The 20,487-nt window shown below is 44.3% G+C and overlaps 1 protein-coding gene across 11 annotated transcripts in view; it reads right to left on the bottom strand.

Annotated features, from left to right (window-relative positions):
* Positions 1 to 20,487, bottom strand: part of EPB41L1 (erythrocyte membrane protein band 4.1 like 1) — a 229,560-nt gene that overhangs the window by 105,275 nt on the left and 103,798 nt on the right. For 9 of the 11 annotated variants that reach the window (XM_089673334.1, XM_089673337.1, XM_089673339.1 and 6 more), the window contains exon 2: positions 1,737 to 1,769. The exons of 1 other annotated variant lie outside the window; for it this stretch is intronic. The gene's annotated coding sequence lies outside the window, so the exon portion shown is untranslated. Of the gene's footprint in view, positions 1 to 1,736; positions 1,770 to 1,855; positions 1,968 to 20,487 lie in introns of those variants that run through there. One more of the 11 variants, XM_089673335.1, reaches the window with a different exon arrangement.

Below are 20,487 nucleotides of genomic sequence, written 5' to 3'. Positions count from 1 at the left end.
GGTTATCCAGTTCTGGGACGGCGTCATATGACGTTCTTCAAGAACACGCCCTCCCACGTGCCCCCAGCGGCGTGCATCCGGCGATCTCTGTGATCTTTGTGTCCTACTGACACAGCTGATCAAGTGATGAGCTAAAAGGCCAATCAAAGTGGTTTTTTACCACGTGATCAGCTGTGTCCAATGACAGAGCAGATCATGGAGCAAATACAGTTGCCAGTTATCGGCAGCACTTTCCTTACGCTGTCACAAAGCAGATCACCGGCAGCTGTCACAAAGCAGATCAGCACTGATCATCAGGGCACTGATGATCAGTGCCCTGCAGTGCCACGCAGCAGTGCCACCCAGCAGTGCCCTGCAGTGCCACCCACCGGTGTCCAGCAGTGCCTCCCACCAGTGCCCATCAGTGCCTTCCACCAGTGCACAGCAGTGCCACCCATCAGTGCCCTTTAGCAGTGCCACCCAGCAGTGCTGCCCAGCAGTTGCGCCCATCAGTGTCACCCATCAGTGCCCAACAGTGTCGCCACTCAGTGCTGTCAGTCAGGGCCATCAGTCAGCGCTGCCAGCCAGTGCTGTCAGTCAGAGCTGCCCATCAGCATCGCCCATCAGTGCAACCTATCAGTGCCGACACAGCTGATCACGTGATGAGCTAAAAGGCCAATCATAGTGGCCTTTTACCATGTGATCAGCTGTGTCCAATGACAGAGCAGATCATGGAGCAAATACAGTTGCCAGTTATCTGGAGCACTTTCCTCAAGCTGTCACAGCATGAGGACAGTACTGCCGATAACCGGCAGTTGTCACAAAGCAGATCGGCACTGATCATCAGGGCACTGATGATCAGTGCCCTGCAGTGCCATGCAGCTGTGCCACACAGCAGTGCCCTGCAGTGCCACGCAGCAGTGCCACCCAGCAGTGCCACCCACCGGTGCCCACCAGTGCCATATATCCGTGCCCCTTAGCAGTGCCACCCAGCAGTGCTGCCCAGCAGTTGCGCCTATCAGTGCCAATCAGTGCCGCCTGTCAGTGCCCATCATTGCTGCATATCAGTGCTGCCTATCCGTGCCACCTCATCAGTGCCCATCAGTGCTGCCTATCAGCGCTCATCAAATTTCATATGGGTACAGTGTTGCATGACCGCGCAATTGTCATTCAAAGTGTGACAGCCCTGAAAGCTGAAAAATGCCCTGGGCACGAAGGGGGTGTAAGTGCGTAGTAGGCAAGTGGTTAAACTAGCCCTTGGGCATGCTTGGTAATCAGTGATCTTTATGAAAGGCTACATGATAATAATAGAAAATGATCTTCCTTCCATATTTTCAAATGCCATACTGTACAGTTTTCTTTGATTCAAATGTCATGTGGGTGGGGCTTCGAGGGCAAGTACACCTCTCTCCCAAAATAACATAAAGGACTAGATAATAAAGCTACTACTACACCTGTTTTTATCTACACAGAAACTGAGATCTTTGACATTCATGTAAACTTGTGGGGCTGCAAAATGATCGGAAACAAGATACGGCATAGTGCGAGAGGAATAAACGAAAAGGGTTTAAATGGATGATTTGTATAGGAAACACAGGAGAGGTTATAGAGAGAAAGGGCAGGACTAGTAAGGTCATCTGGGAGAGTCTGAAGGGGGTTCTAGGTGGCGGTCGTGTCATCTGTCACAGTGATATGAAGGAGATGAGAAGACACACATCCAGTAGCTGTCAGTGTACTTGTCGTCGTACGGTACTTACAGCTCCAGCACTCCACAGGGCTCGTCTCTGGGGCTGCAGGAAAAGCACAGGACAGATCATTAGTTAGAAGTTCCTATTTCTCTGTTGATACAAAGTCATTAGCGTCTCTGCTTCCTTACCATTACAGGCAGGTGATCACTTCTCAGGCAGTAGGGATCACATACCAGATTTGTACAAGGGGGGTACCCTTGGCGCTGAAGGTTTGAGCACTGTCAGGGCCAAAGCAGGGGGAGTGTACAGGAACTAGATAGTGATCCTGAAACAGGTTCTGGAGGGCGGTGCTGCTGACAGTAAGAAGTCACAGCACCACCCGGACTTGCCGAAATCTTACCTGTATTACCTCCCGACCCCACCCCCTACAGCGACCTTCACATACCAGAGACAAACACAGCCGCACAGCAATCCCCTGTCCCATTCTGCAACACGGCCTGACTTCTACACACTGCATGGAGTCACACCGTCACTGCGGCTGTATGACACAAGGAGGACCACACATGGATTTATACTGCAGCTGCCCCCATTGTCCAATCATTTATTATTATTATACAGGATTTATATAGCGCCAACAGTTTGCTCAGCGCTTTACAATATAAAGAGAGACATTATTATTATTATTATTATTATACAGGATTTATATAGCGCCAACAGTTTGCTCAGCGCTTTACAATATAAAGAGAGACAATATTATTATTATTATTATCCAGGATTTATATAGCGCCAACAGTTTTCTCAGCGCTGTACAATATAAAGAGAGACAATATTATTATTATTATGATTATTATTATTATTATTATACAGGATTTATATAGCGCCAACAGTTTGCTCAGCTCTTTACAATGTAAAGAGAGACAATATTATTATTATTATTATTATTATTATTATTATACAGGATTTATATAGTGCCAAAAGGTTGCTCAGCGCTTTACAATATAAAGGGAGACAATATTATTATTATACAGGATTTATATAGCACCAACAGTTTGCTCAGCGCTGTACAATATAAAGGGAGACAATATTGTTATTATTATTATTATACAGGATTTATATAGCGCCAACAGTTTGCTCAGGCTTTACAATATAGAGACAATATTATTATTATTATACAGGATTTATATAGCGCCAACAGTTTGGTCAGTGCTTTACAATATAAAGAGAGACAATATTATTATTATTATACAGGATTTATATAGTGCCAACAGTTTGCTCAGCGCTTTACAGTATAAAGAGAGACAATACAGCAACAATTTACAAGTTTACTACTAATCGAGTGAATGATAAAAGATGAGCAAAAGAAAAAAAATGGAATTTACAATCAAGTCTTCATTGGCAGCTAGTAACACTTGCAAGGGCAAATTTTCAAAACCAGGGACTGTCCTTGGAAAATCTGGAACAGCTGAACAGATGTAAAGCGCCACAATGCATTCTTTTATTTGTGCTCTTTTGCTCGGGTAAGGGCTCATGTACACTGCAGCTGCTAAACTGACGTTCAGGAGCTGTTCAGTGTTTTTTTCAGTGTTTATGTTTTCCTATGTGTACACATAGTCGTTTCCAGGCAGTTGAGTTTACAGTCGATTTTTTGAGCACACAAAAATTGAGTTCAGGAGTAAATTTTACCGACGTTCCAAACGCTGGAAACGCGGTTAACTGCGTTTACAAGCGTTTGCGTTTAGACGCATTTTTTGACAGGTCCATATCCAGATGCTGTCCAGAGCCTTCATCAAAAATGCATGCAAAGCGTTTTCCATGTATTCAAATGAACCTGATACACCAGCGAAGTCAGTTCCAGGTTTCACGTGAAGGAAAAAATGGTAGAACGTGCCGCATCATGATGGGATCCATAGTGAATACAACCAGAAAACACAGGTAATCTCAACACATACTACTCTCTCTGCTTCTGCTCTCACTATTGCTCTCAAAATGTCTGAAATAGTTAATTATTTACTATTCTTCAGTGCATTCTGGGCATTTGGGTTAACTGTGTTTACAAGCGTTTGCGTTTAGAAGCATTTTTTGACAGGTCCATATGCAGATGCTCTCCAGAGCCTTTTTTCATCATCAGAAATGCATGCAAAGCGTTTTCCATGTATTCAAATGGACCCGGTACACCAGCGCAGTCAGTTCCAGGTTTTGTGTAAAGGATAAAATGGTAGAACGTACTGCATTATCCTCATGATGGGATCCATAGTGAATACAACCAGAAAACACAGGTAATATCAACACATACTGCTCTCTCTGCTTCTGCTCTCTCTATTCCTCTCAAAATGTCTGAAATAGTTAGCTATTTACTATTTTTCAGTGCATTCTGGGCATTTGGGAGGGTCTCCTGAGGTTATCTTTTAAAAAAGTTTCTAAACGCAAACGCACATAAACGCGGTATGCAAGCGCACCTAAACTGATGTTTTTTAACCTACGTTTTCTAGCAGTCAGTTTCCAGCAGTCAGAAGAGTTTTCCAAATGCCCCGTGCACATGAGCCCACATTCCAAAAACATGCTGGTAGGTTAATTTGCTCCCGTCTAAATTGTCCCTAGTATGTGTATGTATGAATGTGAGTTAGGGATCTTAGATTGTACGCCCCTTGAGGGTTAGGGACTGATGTGAATGTACAATATACAATCACAGGCCACTTTATTAGGTACACCTTGCTAGTGCCAAGAAAATATTTACCGCACCATTATGCCACCAGCAGCCTGAACTGATACAAGAAATGGTACTCTGCATACCTTGGTTGTTACGAGGGGTTACCTAAGTTACTGTTGCCTTTCTATCATCTCCAACCAGTCTGCCAATTCTCCTCTGACCTCAACAAGACATTTTCATCCACACAACTGCCACTCACTGGATATTTATCTCTTTTTTGGACCATTCTCTGTAAATCCTAGAGATTGGAGTGCGTGAAAATCCCAGTAGATCAGCACTTTTTGAAATACTAAGACCAGCCCATCTGGCATCAACAACCATGCCACATTCAAAATCACTTAAATCCCCTTTCTTCCCCATTCTGATGCTTGCTTTAAACTTCAGCAAGTTGTCTTCACCACGTCTAGATGCCTAAATGCTGCCATGTGATTGGCTGATTAGCAGTTTGTGTTACCAAGCAATTGAACAGGTAGCTAATAAAGTGGCCAGTGAGTGTATATATAAGGCACTGTGTAAATTGATGGCGCTATATAAGTACCTGCAGGGCGTTTTTTTTCAGGTCACCTCCAGCACTGAATGTATGCACTGGCAAGGGGTACTGGGGTATGCTGGAGGGCTATTGATGCTGACAGGAATCTATTTTTGTGTGGGGGTCTATTGTTGCTGAGGATGTCTGTTGTGGCTGAGAGGGTGGGCAATTGTTGAAGGAGAGGTATATTGTGGCTGGCTGCTGGAAGGTCTATTGATGCTGGCAGGAATCTATTTTTGTGTGGGGGGTCTATTGTTGCTGAGGAGGTCTGTTATGGCTGGGGGTAAGCAATTGTTGAGAGAGAGGTCTATTGTGGCTGGCTGCTGGAAGGTTTATTGATGCTGGCAGGAATCTATTTTTGTGTGGGGGTCTATTGTTGCCGAGGAGGTCTGTTGTGGCAGGGGGTTGGGCAATTGTTGAGAGAGAGGTCTATTGTGGCTGGCTGTTGGAATGTCTATTGATGCTGGCTACTGGGAAATCTTAGTGTGTGGTGAGGTGGTATTGCTGCAAGGGTGGATCTATTGTTGCTGGGGTGGTATTTTTAAACAGGCGGTCTATTGTTGCTGGAGGGTATGATGTTGTGTGGGGGATCTATTCTATTGTTGCTTGGGGAATATGTTGTTGCGCGGGAGATCTGTTGTTGCTGGGGTGGGGTCTATTGTTGCTGGGGAGATCTATTGTGGCCGGGGGGTCTATTGTTGCAGAGGATCTATTTTACTGCTTTTCTTGTTATCATTAACAAATCCCATACAAATTATTTAGCACCAGAAAATTATACTTGGTTCTGTACTCTAAAAGGGTCAGTACTGGAAGGTGGGTAGTGGGTGCAACCAAAGGACAGTGCTCAGAGGTGGGTAGGGGGCGAAGACAAGGGACAGTGCTCTGAGGTGGGAGGGGGTGGAGACAAGGGACAATGCTCAGAGGTGGGAGGGGGCGAAAACAAGGGACAATGCTCAGAGGTGGGAGGGGGTGGAGACAAGGGACAGTGCTCAGAGGTGGGTAGGGGGCGGAGACAAGGGACAATGCTCAGAGGTGGGAGGGGGTGGAGACAAGGGACAGTGCTCAGAGGTGGGTAGGGGGCGGAGACAAGGGACAGTGCTCAGAGGTGGGAGGGGGTGGAGACAAGGGACAGTGCTCAGAGGTGGGAGGGGGTGGAGACAAGGGACAGTGCTCAGAGGTGGGAGGGGGTGGGGACAAGGGACAGTGCTCAAAGGTGGGAGGGGGTGGAGACAAGGGACAGTGCTCAGAGGTGGGAGGGGGTGGAGACAAGGGACAGTGCACAGAGGTGGGTAGGGGGCGAAGACAAGGGACAGTGCTCAGTGGGAGGGGGTGGAGACAAGGAGTGACTCAGAAGGGGGGGGAGTACCTCCGCCTATCCTCTGAGAAAAAAAGAACCCTGAGTACCTGTTACAGAGCTCTGATGATCATACAGGGCTACATTCTCTTAGTGTGAGCTCAAGCATATTCGGATCCCAGTCCGAACACAGCTGAGCTATCCCTCCAGGAAGCTGTCACTGCACAAAGCCAATAGTAAGCAGCTGAGGCATTATCTGCCCCTCAGCTTCAGGTATATATACATTGGGCGTGTATACATGCAGCTGTGGGGTCAGGACTGCCTAGACCGATGCCATTATCATTGTGCAGTGACAGCTTCCTGGCAGGAAAGCTCAGGTGGGTTTGGACTGGGATCTGAACATGTCTGATTTTATCCCTTATGTGTAATCTGCAGGACTGAACTTTCGTTGTTACAGGCTGGGTTCTGCTCTGCATTATTTAAAGTGTCTGTAAACCCTTACATATACCCAGTGACGTGACTGACCACAGAGATGAAACACATCTCCCTACATACGTTGTACTTGTTTATCTGCAGCCATCTCTCCTCTACATCCATTCAAAGTGCAGAATTGACACAGGATCTCTCCGCTCTGAAAAGCAGGGGGCAGGGAGCTGAAGTTAGATCAGTGAAGAGAGCTGACTGGAGGGAAGGGACACATCCCCCTTCACACAGCACACAGAAGCAGAGCTGAAGCTGTCAATCACAGGCTGTGCCCTTCCCTGTCACCTTTTTTGTGTTGGTGTCAGGAAAACTCATAGAAGCGATTCATGCTGATAGCAGAGGAACAGGGCAGCAGACAGAAATGACTCTTAATGCTCTGTATTGAGACCAGTGCACACTATAGAGGGATTTGCTTTGTTCATATTTCATGTCTGAGGTGTATAAACACTTTAAAGCGGACTATCACCCATTTCAATACTATCCTCCCACATGTTTCAGTCACATATCCCAGGAGACAGTGGGGGAGATTTACTAAAACTGGTGCACTCAGAATCCGGTGCAGCTGTGCATGGCAGCTAATTATCTTCTAACTTCAGCTTGTTCAATTAAGCTTTGGCAATAAAACCTGGAAGCTGATTGGTTTCTATGCAGAGTTCTGCCAGATTTTGCACTCTTTGTTTATAGTAAATAACCCCCAGTGCATCATATTTCATGCATGCGCAGATGCATGCGCTGCGGGTCCCTGTTCCCATAGACCTGGCAGAGATCCACAGCATTAGTGAACCCTAATTAGTATTTATTAACTCCTTTTGGGGACAGAAGCCATCCGCTGTCTTGGTGGTTTCCACCTCCTCATCTAAGCTGTCATCCAGCCTGATGTCTGGACTTTCCAGGCTGCAAGTTTTAGAAAGAGGTTCTTCATTCCAGATGCATGAGCCGACTGCTCACGGATTACATAGAAAACATGCCATGTCTTCTTCCCATGTAAGTTGCTAATTTACTAACATTTTTCAGTACATTTAATGCTGCACGTAGTTTAGTGCCCCCCGGAGTGTTCCCTTGGTCCTGCAGGCAAATCCATCCACCCACCCAGTGTTTCTGCCCTGGTCTGAGGTTCCCTGTTGTTGTGAGGCTGTCTATCAGAAGCCCTTAGTTTGTAATGAGTCTGATTTTAACTGTCACAATATGAGTTGCCATATGTCTTTTCACCACAATAAATCTGTTAATATACTACACTCAGATTAGCGCCGCTGTTCTTTTTATTTGTTCCCCTAGAGCAGTGATCTCCAAACTGCGGCCTGGGGGCCGGTTGCAGCCCTTTGCTTGCTTTTTTCCAGATCTTGGGGTACTATTTCATTCACCGTTACCAGTAATGGGTCACAGTTCCTCCCAATGACAACAATGATAGGCCACAGTTCCTCCCAATTACCCCAATGATAGGCCACAGTTCCTCCCAATGACACCAATGATGGGCTGGGATAGTTCATATCAATGACACCAACAATGAAGCACAGTTCCTCTCAATGACATCAACAATGGGGCACAGTTCCTCCCAATGACACCAACAATGGGGCCCAATGGCACTATAGATGGGGCATAATTCCTACCAATGACGCCAATGATGGGGCACACTTCCTCCCAATGATACCAATGATGAGGCACAGTTCCTCCCAATGACACCTACAAAGGGGGCCCAATGGCACTAATGATGGGGCACAATTCCTACCAATGACGCCAATGATGGGGCACAATTCCTCCCAATGATACCAATGATGAGGCACAGTTCCTCCCAATGACACCAACAATGGGGCACAGTTCTTCCCAATGACACCAACAATGGGGTCCAATGACACCAAAGATGGGGCACAATTCCTCCCAATGACACCAGTGATGTGGCACAGTTCCCTACCAATTACACCAACGATGGGGCACAATTCCTCCCAATTACACCAGTGATGGGGCACAATTGCTCCCAATTACACCAGTGATGGGGCACAATTTGTCCCAATCACATCAATAATGGGACACTATTCCTACCAATGACACCAATGATGGGGCACTATTCCTACCAATGACACCAGCAATATGGCCCAATTACACTAATGATGGGGCACAGTTCCTCCCAATGACACCTACAATGGGGCCCAATAGCACTAATGATGGGGCACAATTCCTACCAATGACGCCAATGATGGGGCACAATTCCTCCCAATGATACCAATGATGAGGCACAGTTCCTCCCAATGGCACCAATAATGGGGCACAGTTCCTCCCAATTACACCAACAATGGGGTCCAATGACACCAAAGATGGGGCACAATTCCTTCCAATTACACCAGTGATGGGGCACAGTTCCTCCCAATTACACCAGTGATGGGGCACAATTCGTCCCAATCACACCAATAATGGGACACTATTCCTACCAATGACACCAATGATGGGGCACTATTCCTACCAATGACACCAGCAATGGGGCCCAATTACACTAATGATGGGGCACAATTCCTCCCAATGACACCAAGGATGGTGCATTGCTTACTCCAACTGCTGGGACATTTTCTACTCCCGATGGTCACAGTGCAGCCCCTCTAAAGTCTTAAGGACTGGCACAGAGCATCGGTGCTCAACCTCTGGCCCTCCTGCTGTTGTGGAACTACAAGTCCTATGAGGCACTGCAAGGCTGACAGTTACAAGCATGACTCCCAAAGGCAGAGGCATGATAGGACTTGTAGTTCCGTGACAGCAGGAGGGTCACAAGTTGAGCACACATGGCCTAGAGAGACTTCAATCTCTTCAGAGGTGCTACATCTGGTGAGATTAGCAGGAAGTTACTTTGAATGCGCCTATTGGACTCTATGAACGTTTTGCTGTTCTGCATAGACATTTATGTACACATGACACTTATTGTGCCATATACTCCATTACTACTGTCGGATTTTTTTTACATGCAATTCCTGCCAGTGGCTATAGCTGCTAGCAGTAATCATTGTGTTCTGCCAGGCGGGAATGCTCCCAATCGGCAGAACAAAATAGCACTGCAGTGTTGATGAAGAAATCAAGTGATTTTCTTTCCTTCCACCTGTGGAAATGCATCATTTGAGGGCACTTTGTAGGTCTGGGGTTTGTGGGTTTAGGTTAGAAATTTGAAATGTCTTGCTGGAGTAATGAGAGGACAAGCAGTTAAAGTGGTAGTAAACTCTTTTTTTAAGCTTTTATAATAAAGCATGAAATTAATATTTATTTCAGGTACTTATATAGCACCGTCAATTTACGCAGCGATTTACATACATATATTGTACATTCACATCAGTCCCTAACCCTCAAGGGGCGTACAATCTAAAGTCCCTAACTCACATTCATACATACACATACTAGGGCCAACTTTAGACAGGAGCCAATTCACCTACCAGCAGGTCTTTGGAGTGTGGGAGTAAACCAACGCAGTCACAGGGAGAACATGCAAACTCCAGGCAGGTGGTGCTGTGGTTGGGATTTGAACCAACAACCCTAGTACTGCCAGGTGGAAGTGCTAACCATTTAGCCACTGTGCTGCCATTTAGGAGATATTCGCTCTTTTTTGCTCTTTTTGAGAGCCGGCACATGCGCTGTGGCCTGGGACTCACGTGCGCATGTGCGGGTGTGACGTTATTGCAGCTCGGCAAGTCAGGCGGTCGGAGCTTGTGAATCCAGAAGGAAGACTGGGTGAAGATGGAAGCTTCTGCTGTGGTCATAGCATGTCACTGGAGGGCTTCACGTTAAGGCAAGTCCTTCATAATGTGCTAGTAAGCGATGCATACATCCTCATGCACATTTGATGCTTTTACAGCGGCTGTTTTTGGCTGTTGACGATTTTTTTCTACAGCTAGTAAACCCCCCAGCATGTTATCCTATATGTCCATACACACATAGACTGTAATCAACGTTTTCTGGCTGGAAATAAAACCCAGGACTAGTGGGCTTCTAGAGGAGTTTTTAGCTGTAAAAATGCTCTAACTTTGAAAAACTTGGCAAAACGCAGTAAAATGCCACAAACTGGCATTTTTGGCCCATTTTTTGACCCCAAAAATTTTGGGGGGGTAAAAAAAATGCTGTAAACGCAGTAAAATGCCGCAAACTGGCATTTTTGGCCCTTCTTCTTACCCCCCAAAATTTTGGGGGGTAAAAAAATGCTGCAAACGTGGAAAAATGCCTCTAAACGCTAATGCACAAACACTAAAAAAAGCTGAAAAACTCATGTTTTTAACGTGACTTTACACAGCTAACGTTACCAGCGTTATCAAAACGCCCCGTGTGCATGAGGGCTACTAGTACATTATGACATTACCTTACAGGGGATTTTTTTATTTTACCTGCAGTTTACTACCATTTTAAATAGACAGGTTTAAAATGTATTTCATTTTTTTCAGGTACTGATATAGCGCCGTCAATTTATGCAGCGCCTTACATATATATATTGTACATTCACATCAGTCCCTAACCCTCAAGGGGTGTACAATCTAAGGTCCCTAACTCACATACATACACATACTAGGGCCAATTTGGACAGGATCCAATTCACCTACCAGCATGTCTTTTGGAGTGTGGGAGGAAACCGGAGTACCCGGAGCAAACCCACGCAGGCACAGGGAGAACATGCAAACTCCAGGCAGGTGGTGCCGTGGTTGGGATAAAAGAGAATAGATTCAAATATAACCACTAAGCAATAGGCTATGGGAATTGGAGTTATTGGTGTGTTATCAACAGTCTATGTTATTTCAGGCAGGGAAGCGACTGATATGTTCTGCATTATTCATATCAGCTTTAAGGAAGTGAGATGGATTGAACCATGAGACAAATGTTGGACATCCAGAGACACAACATAAAAGGGAAGTGAGACTGACTGCTGACAGATAACTTACATATAGATGACATACAAATATATCATAATAACCTGGTGAGCAAGGATCCAAGGCATGAGTATCTTAGCAAACCAACAGACAGAGGAGATATGGATATGGGAATAGGGAACACTACATTCCTGTCCCGAAGAATAAGAAGTTACATAGTTACATAGTTAGTGTGGCTAAAAAAGACAAAAGTCCATCCAGTTCAACCATTAAAGGAAAAAAAAAAAAGTTATAATCCTATACCCACAGTTGATCCAGAGGAAGGCAAAAAACCCAGCAAAGCATGATCTAATTTGCTCCTGCAGGGAAAAAATTTCCTTCCTGATCCCCCGAGAGGCAATCAGATATTCCCTGGATCAACTTTACCTATAAATGTTAGTATCCAGTTATATTCTGTGTATCTAAGAAAGAATCCAGGACTTTTTAAAGCAATCCACTGAGCTGGCCAGAACCAACTCTTGAGGGAGTCTATTCCACATTTTCACAGCTCTCACTGTGAAGAAACCCTTCCATGTTTGGAGATTAAATTTCTTTTCCTCTAGATGTAAAGAGTGTCCCCTTGTCCTCTGTGATGACCTCAGGGTGATTAACTCTACACCGAGTTCACTATATGAACCACTGATGTATTTATAGAAGTAAGTATGCCATAGAAATATCCACTGCACTTGGATGGGTATACTACTAGAGCGAGGGTCAGCAACCAGTAGATAGCGACCAGGTGACTGGTGGATCAGGGTCTGAGTTTGCTGACCCGCCATCCCAGAGCATGAAACAGAGTGCAATGCAGAGGGACTACTTGTAAAATTGGATCTGTAGTAGGGAGCAAGAGCCACATAAGCTGATGCTTCCTCTGTAGTGCCGGTTCCTATCGCATACGGAGAGATACCAACTGCACTCCACCTCTTATCCCAGCTAGCCGTCTCCAGAGAGGTGCCAGCAGATGTGAGGGCGACACTGTGCCCGGTGATCTTTGCCATCTCCAGTATTGTTCAGGTAGATCTCCACCTCTTTAAGGTTGCCTCCCCCTGTATTACAGTAACAATAACCAATTTGGCAAACAAGTCAAAAATATTTTTTAGGGCATCAGATATTGAAGGGCTTATTAGCTGATGTCCCATTTTAAGGAATATAAGTGCGTGCGTTAATTGAGCATGTTAAGGTCCTGTTCACACATTTGATGCACCTTAATGCACAGTGCAGTTCCTGTATTAGAGCTTGTATTCTCCTGAAGATCTCTAAACCTGGAACACTTTACTATATAGTAGCATAGTTAGTCTGGCTGAAAAAAAAGACAAAAGTCCATCCAGTTCAACCATAGAAAAAAAGTTATAATCCTACACCGACAGTTGATCCAGAGGAAGGCAAAAAACCCAGCAACTATGAAAATATTGATTGCTAGTTGAAAGTGGCACTTATCTGCACCCAATACTGTACCTCCTGATTGGCCTATTCCCTAATTGGATGGGTGGCCTTACTGGTCAGTTAGGAGATGTAAGCATGGTTGGGGACAATCAGTGATATTAGTTAGATTGACCATTTACATATCAGTGTGCCATGGGTTTAGATGCTTCCAGGGCAGTGTATGGAAACCATGAAGGCCTCTGAGGGTACAAGCAGCTTACAACAATAAATTCCCTTGCAGGTTTATCCTAAGCACAGAAGTATACTTTTTTTAAAGGGTAGGCATCCTTAAAGAGGTAGAAATCTACCTGAACAGGAAAATGGAAACAAATAAAAACGGGTAGTCTACCGGTAAACAATCAAAAATACAAATATAGTATAAAATACCAAAACTTTATATACAAGATTCTCATAAAATACCCAGACATAAGGGTTTACAATAGGTATGAATCATATCAGCATATTCACAATGAAAACTTTTTTGTTCATTAAAACAGTAATGTTATAGGTTACACTGTCAACGAATTTCGCAGTCAAAAAAAACGCTTCTCCTGGACCTCATATTTCCATATGACATATTGTACATACAGATCTTCTGTTGATTAACAAAAGAGATTGAACCAGAAACAAGCACACAGAGGAGGGTCGTCTCATCTATCCAGGCTGTGGGGAGGCCAATTGGAATCCAATCAAACAGGGGAGGACATATTCTATGCAGCTTCAAACCAATCGGGAAAATCCCAGTCCTCGAGCGCCATCAGACGATCACATAACGATAGATATAATAGGACATTAATAACTTCTGAATTAGTATGATACACCCCCAGGGTATCCTCAATGTTCATGAAAAAAAAAAATCACAAAATAGATGTGATAAAAGGAAAGTCTCTTTGTAAAGTATTCCAGGTGGGTTTCCAGCCAATATTATTACTGTATCCTAGACAGCAAAAGCATGGCCTTTGCTTCCATCTCTCACACAAACTGAGCATCCCTTTCACATGTACATATCTTTAGCAGAGCTGCCTGAACAACATGGGAGAAGTCAAAGATCACCGGGCACAGTGTCGCCAAGTGCCATCTCCTCACACCTGATTACAATTTTTAATTGCCCTACTACTGTGGCGCAGTTGCATGCATTGCACAGAAATAATGGGTTTAAATCAGGTGGTGAGGAGGCAAAATATCACCTCCTCGCCACCTGTCACAGACATTTGGATCACTCTTCAGAGGAGCACCCTTAGGGCTTGTTCACGCTTAAAGTTGGGGGGTGGGGGAATCGCTTTTTAGAGGAATTGTGAATGAGCCCTTAGTTGCATTCGGCAACGACACCCTTAGGGAAGTGGTAAAACCCTGCGATTGAGTTGTGGTTTTACCATCCCTAGTCCCTGCTCCTGTTAGCTGCTGAGGTAACAGCCAAAGGTGTACACGCTGCAGCAGGAATTAAACCCAATGTGGCTTTTGGTGGGTGCTGCCGTCTGCCAGTCACGACCCATTCAAATAAATGGGGCCACTCTGCAAGTGCCCTACAAATGCATGCTTCTCTGGGGTCCAAAGGGTTAAAGCAGGTGGTGAGAAAGCAACACAATGCTGCCTGCTTCAACCCCTTGTTTGCCGTACCGCACAAGGTTGCAGGGCACTTGCAGTGCAGTGCTACACCGACCAACCATGACAGGGCGTATAACCCCTGCTGCGGCAGAGACATTTGTACACCCCTGGCCACTGCAGCTAAAGGAGGTTCCATTGCGGTTGGTAAAAAACCGTCTTAACTATGGGGTTTTACCACCCCCCAAACTGCAAATGTAAATAAACCCTTACTGTTCTGAGTCCCCTATAAGACTGCTTTCACATGTGCTGCGGTGTACATGCACAGCGGGTGAATCTGCGACTTTCCTGGATTAGCTGTGCTTTGCCATAGACTTCTATTATATGCTGTGGATGTGGTGCACTGTCTGAAAGCGTACCAAAACTCAGGATATAATAGAAGTCTATGGCTAAGCACAGCAAACCCGCAGGAAAGCTGCATTTACAATGCACTGCATCCGCAGTGTAGGTAAACCGCAGAACATCAGTGTGAAAGCAGCCCTATACTATTATGCCCAATATAATGCTTCACACTGACCTGAAGATCTCTTCTTTCCTGCTGCTGGCACCACTCTGGAGACCACTAGCCGGGATAAGAGGAGGAGTGCAGTTGGTGTCACTCCTCATGGGACAGGAGCCGGCACTACAGAGGAGGCATCAGCTTATACGGCTCTTACTCCCTACTACAGATCCAACTTTACAAGTACTCCCTCTGCACTGCACTCTGTTTCATGCTGTGGGATGGTGGGTCAGCAAGCCCACACCACGATCTACCAGTCACCTGGCTGCGATCTACTGGTAAATTGCGATCTACAGGTTGCTGTCCCCCACTTTAAAACAAATCAAGTTCTCAATTAAATATAAAGTTTGTAAATAACTCTGTATTCTCTACTTACCTAACATAGGGCCAACCAACACAACTGCCAGGTGTTAGCCTAGGTTCACACTAGAATGCGGTGTGGGAAACCCAAAATCCATGCGCTATTCCAGCATCGCAAACAAATTGCACTGCCCTTGTGAACTGCAGTGGTATCAGTGCAGTTTTAACAACACCCCAAATATAGGTCACAAATGCAGTGCATTTGCCTGCACTGGATCACATGATACACAATGACCATGAGATCCGGTTGTAGTGCGGTTCCAAAATTGGTGCATGAACAACTTTGGGGTTTTTTTCTTGCTGGTAAACGCTACTGCGACTAAAAGTTTCTAAAAGTCTATATGTGCATGGACACATAGGATAACATAGAGGGCCGTTTGGAAGCAGTAAAAAAAAAAAACGCCTGACGCCCATAAAATGTGGCTGTTAAAACACTCTGTGTGTATGAGGCCTTACATACGTAAGCTTGGTAATGTTATACATTGGTTGTACTTTGCTGATCCTTTTGTCTGCTGCCAAATCTACAAGACACCGTTTGTCAAGACGAAAATAACAGAATGGTTGCACTCTTTAATGGCGTTACCCTTTCCTATACTATTCAAAATGAAAAAAAAAAAATTAGCATTTACAGTAGCTCTACTTTAACCGCCTCCCACCCGCCATATAAGGAAATGACGGGCGCAAGGCAGTTCTCTCATTCTGGGAGGACGTCATATGACGTCCTCCCACTCTAACCACCAATGCCACCTGCCAGTGCCCATCAGTGCCACATCAATGCCACATATCAGTGCCTACCAGTGGACATCAATACCACATATCAGTGCCCATCTGAGCTGCTTTTCAGTGCCACCTATCAGTGCCAGTCAGTGCCACCTATCAATGCCAGTCAGTGCCGCCTATCAGTGCTGCCAATCAGTGCCACCTATCAGTGCCAGTCAGTGCTACCTATCAGTGTGCATCAGTGCTGCATATCAGTGCCCATCAGTGCTGCCTATCAGTGCCTCCTAACAGTGCCAGTCGGTGCCGCTTATCAATGCCAGTCAATGCCACCTATCAGTGTCATATATGAGTGCTGCCTTTCAGTGCCCATCAGTGATGCCAGTCAATGCCCATCAGTGCCACCTACCAGTGCTTCCTCATCACTGCCTATCAGTGCCCATCAGTGCAGCCTATCAGTGCCCATCACTGCAGCCTCATTAGCACACATCAGTGAAGGAGAAAAATCACTTATTTCCAAATTTTATAACAGAAACTAAGAAAAAACTTTTTTTTTCAAAATTTTCAGTTGTTTTTGGTTTGTTTAGCAAAAAAATAAAAAATCCAGAGTTGATTAAATACCACCAAAAGAAAGCTCTATCTGTCTAAAAAAAATGATAAAAATTTCATATGGGTACAGTGTTGCATGACCGCGCAATTGTCATTCTAAGTGCAACAGCGCTGAGAGTTGAAAATTGGCCTGGGCAAGAAGGGGGTATAAGTGCCCTGTAGGCAAGTGGTTAATAGTTTCTATATATGAACTATTTTTTGACTGGAGCAAAAGTTTTTCTTTATGTGATGAGTTCATCGTTGCCCATTGCACTGCTTACCCAAATATTGCCCAGTAATTATAAGTCACTGTAAATCAGGGTTGCCAACCATCCATAAATTTACAGACAGTTTGTACATTTCTGGTGATTTAGAAACTGTCCATAAATGTCTGTTATGGACAGCGGCCACCCGTAAAAAAATATGGCCACAGAGAAGGCTGGGTGGCATAAGGGCAGTGAAGTCTTGGTGCCTTTTATAAATGACTGAGTGAAGGGAGGCCAGCATGGTGGGATCATCAGGTGTGGGCTTAGTGTATTCGACACCCAGATCGCTACATCTCTACATTCCTCATATGTACTAGTAGCTTATGGTGCTTAATTTACATTGTGTCCGAGAAATATTTTACTGTCATTTTATTGCACTGTGCAACCAAACTGGTTCCTAAACAATCATGTATTGTTTATATGTTTCAGCTTTTAAAGCACACCTGTCAATTCTTAAATGCTTAAGCAGCAGTACAACTACCATAGAGAGTTACCAGCCCACACCTACAGCTATGTTCAGGATTATCGGAGCTCCAAAACCTTGAGAGCTCCAATGGTCTCTCTTATCTTTGTTGAGGGCACCTCTCTGGAGGTCAATGGGGCCATCCATTGCAGTGATGGATCAGCGCAGGAGGCAACTAGAAATCAAGGATAAAAAAAATAGGCAAATAAAATCAGTTGGTCAACTGCTAATGCTGTCCTGGGACTTTGCCAATAAATTTATTACAGGTACTTATGTAGCGTTGTTAATTTATGCTGCACTTAACATACAGTAGATAGTACATTTACATCAGTCCCTGTCCTTGATGAGGTTACATCCTAAGGTCCCTAACTCATGTTCATACGTACACAAACTAAGGCCAATTTAGACAGTAGCCAATTTACTTACCAGCATGTCTTTGAAGTGTGGGAGGAAACCTACAAAGGCAATAGGAGAACATGCAAACTCCAGGGAGGTCATGCTGTGGTTGGGTTCCGAACCGATGATCTTAGTACTGTTTGGTGGAAGTGCTAACCGTTTAGGCACTGTGCTGCCCATGAAGTTTGCCAAAGAGGGGCTAATTTTCTAAAGAACGAATTTCTATTTATGCTTTATTTATCAAAAGCTGAACTTTAGTTAGGCCACACCTAAATTATATATATATATATATATATATATACTATAATGTCAAATGTATTAGAATGCCTGCCTTTACACGCACATGAAATTTAATGACATCCCAGTCTTAGTCCGTAGGGTTCAATATTTAGTTGGCCCCGCCCTTTGCAGCTATAACAGCTTCAACTCTTCTGGGAAGGCTGTCCACAAGGTTTAGGAGTGTGTCTATGGGAATGTTTGACCATTCTTCCAGAAGTACATTTGTGAGGTCAGACATTGATGTCGGATGAGTTGATGTCGGATGAGAAGGCCTGGCTCACAGTCTCCACTCTAATTCATCCCAAAGTTCTTCTATGGGGTTGAGGTCAGGACTCTGTGCAGGCCAGTCAAGTTCCTCCACCCCAAACTCGCTCATCCATGTCTTTATGGACCTTTGTGCACTGGTGTGCAGTCATGTTGGAACAGGAAGGGGCCATCCCTAAACTGTTCCCACAAAGCTGAGAGCATGAAATTGTCCAAAATGTCTTGGTATGCTGACACCTTAAGAGTTCTCTTCACTGGAACTAAGAGCCAAGCCCAACCCCTGAAAAACAACCCCACACCATAATCCCCCCTCCACCAAACTTTACACTTGGCACAATGCAGTCAGGCAAGTATCGTTTTCCTGGCAACTGCCAAACCCAGACATGTCCATTGGATTGCCTGACAGAGAAGCGTGATTGGTCACTTCAGAGAACACGCTTCCACTGCTCTAGAGTCCAGTGGCGGCGTGCTTTACACCACTGCATCCGACACTTTGCATTGCACTTGGTGATGTAAGGCTTGGATGCAGCTGCTTGGCCATGGAAACCCATTCCATGAAGCTCTCTACATGCTGTTGTTGTGTTAATCTGAAGGCCACATGAAGTTTGGAGGTCTTTAACTATTGACTTTGCAAACACTTGGTGACTTCTGCGCACTGTGCACTTCAGCATGCGCTGACCCCGCTCTGTCATTTTACATGGCCTACCACTTGGTGGCTGAGTTGCTGTTGTTCCCAGTTGCTTCCACTTTGTTATAATACCACTAACAGTTGGCTGTGCAGAATTTAATAGCTGTCAAGTCAAATACAAATTTACACTAATTTCATTTAAAAAAAACAATGATGACGTATTCATGAATACAGAGCTGAATTTAATTTGTGTAGTATATATCTGCCTGGAATTCATCTGTAATGGAGGGCTTTAGAATTGTACCTACTGGACATTTCCTTACAGTGGAAAATTAAAAGGAACCTGTCAGAGAAGAAATTTTAGATTTGCCAGTGCTGACTTGCCATTGCAGTTGCAAATTCCAGATTATCCTTAGCCATCTATTTTGTTAGTTATATGCCTTAGATACCTAATGCAGGCCATGCATGGTTCGAATTCCGAATGATTTTTCGTCCGAAAATCGGAAACACCGTTCACTTGGTAATCCGATGGAGCCATCATTGATTTCGGCCGACCAAGTCATAAAGTTCACCCCATATAACATGCAAAACTTCTTTTCCTTCCAGATCACTGCTCATGCGCATATTCTTTTCGGAAAAACGATCGTATGATTTGACCATCAAGTCGAAAATCGGTAGTTTTTCGTGAATTTTCCAACATGCCCAATTACCGGAAAGGGGAGGAACCACGAAAATTGGCCGGTGCCATTGACCCACTAACAGAGCAAAAATTGGCCAATTATTGAAAAATTGGTCGATTTTTGACCCATGTATGGTCAGCCTTATGCAGGCCATAGACGGGGAGAAAACCGGCAGTTTTTCGGATCGTTAGTGGGATAATCGGTCAGCCATTTTTTGTGATTTTGACACTTTTTTTTTGTCGGTCATGTTGGAAAAAAAATCTGCCAATTTTGTCATTCAGCCGATTTTCACGGTAATGATGGACAAATCGGCCGATCTTTTTACCAATTTTAAGAAATGTGCATGAGCAGTGACCAGCAAGAAGAAGGGAAAAGAAAAGAAGAAATAGAATATGAATAAGAAGGAAAAGAAGAAATAGAATATGAATAAGAAAAAGAACAAATAGAATATGAATAAGAAGAGGAAGATAAAGAACAAATAGAATATGAATAAGAAGTAGAAGAAAAAGAACAAATAGAATATGAATAAGAAGAAGAATTAAAAGAACAAATAGAATATGAATAAGAAGAAGAAGAAGAAGAAAAAGAACAAATAGAATATGAATAAGAAGAAAAAGAACAAATAGAATATGAATAAGAAGAAGAAAAGAAGAATTTCAGTCCGATATTATATTTGACAATTAAAAGTATAGCAACATTGTATCTATTTGTATCCGAATAGAAACATCTGTATCCAAAATGGATACAAATAGATACAATGTTGCAACTTTTTCTTCTT

The sequence above is a fragment of the Staurois parvus genome, unplaced genomic scaffold, assembly GCF_062004578.1.
Source record: "Staurois parvus isolate SC_StPar_1 unplaced genomic scaffold, SC_StPar_1.0 ptg000137l, whole genome shotgun sequence".
In the NCBI taxonomy this organism is placed as follows: Eukaryota; Metazoa; Chordata; class Amphibia; order Anura; family Ranidae; genus Staurois; species Staurois parvus.
Note: the sequence above shows the minus strand (reverse complement) of the source record. Positions and strands in the feature narration are given on the sequence as shown.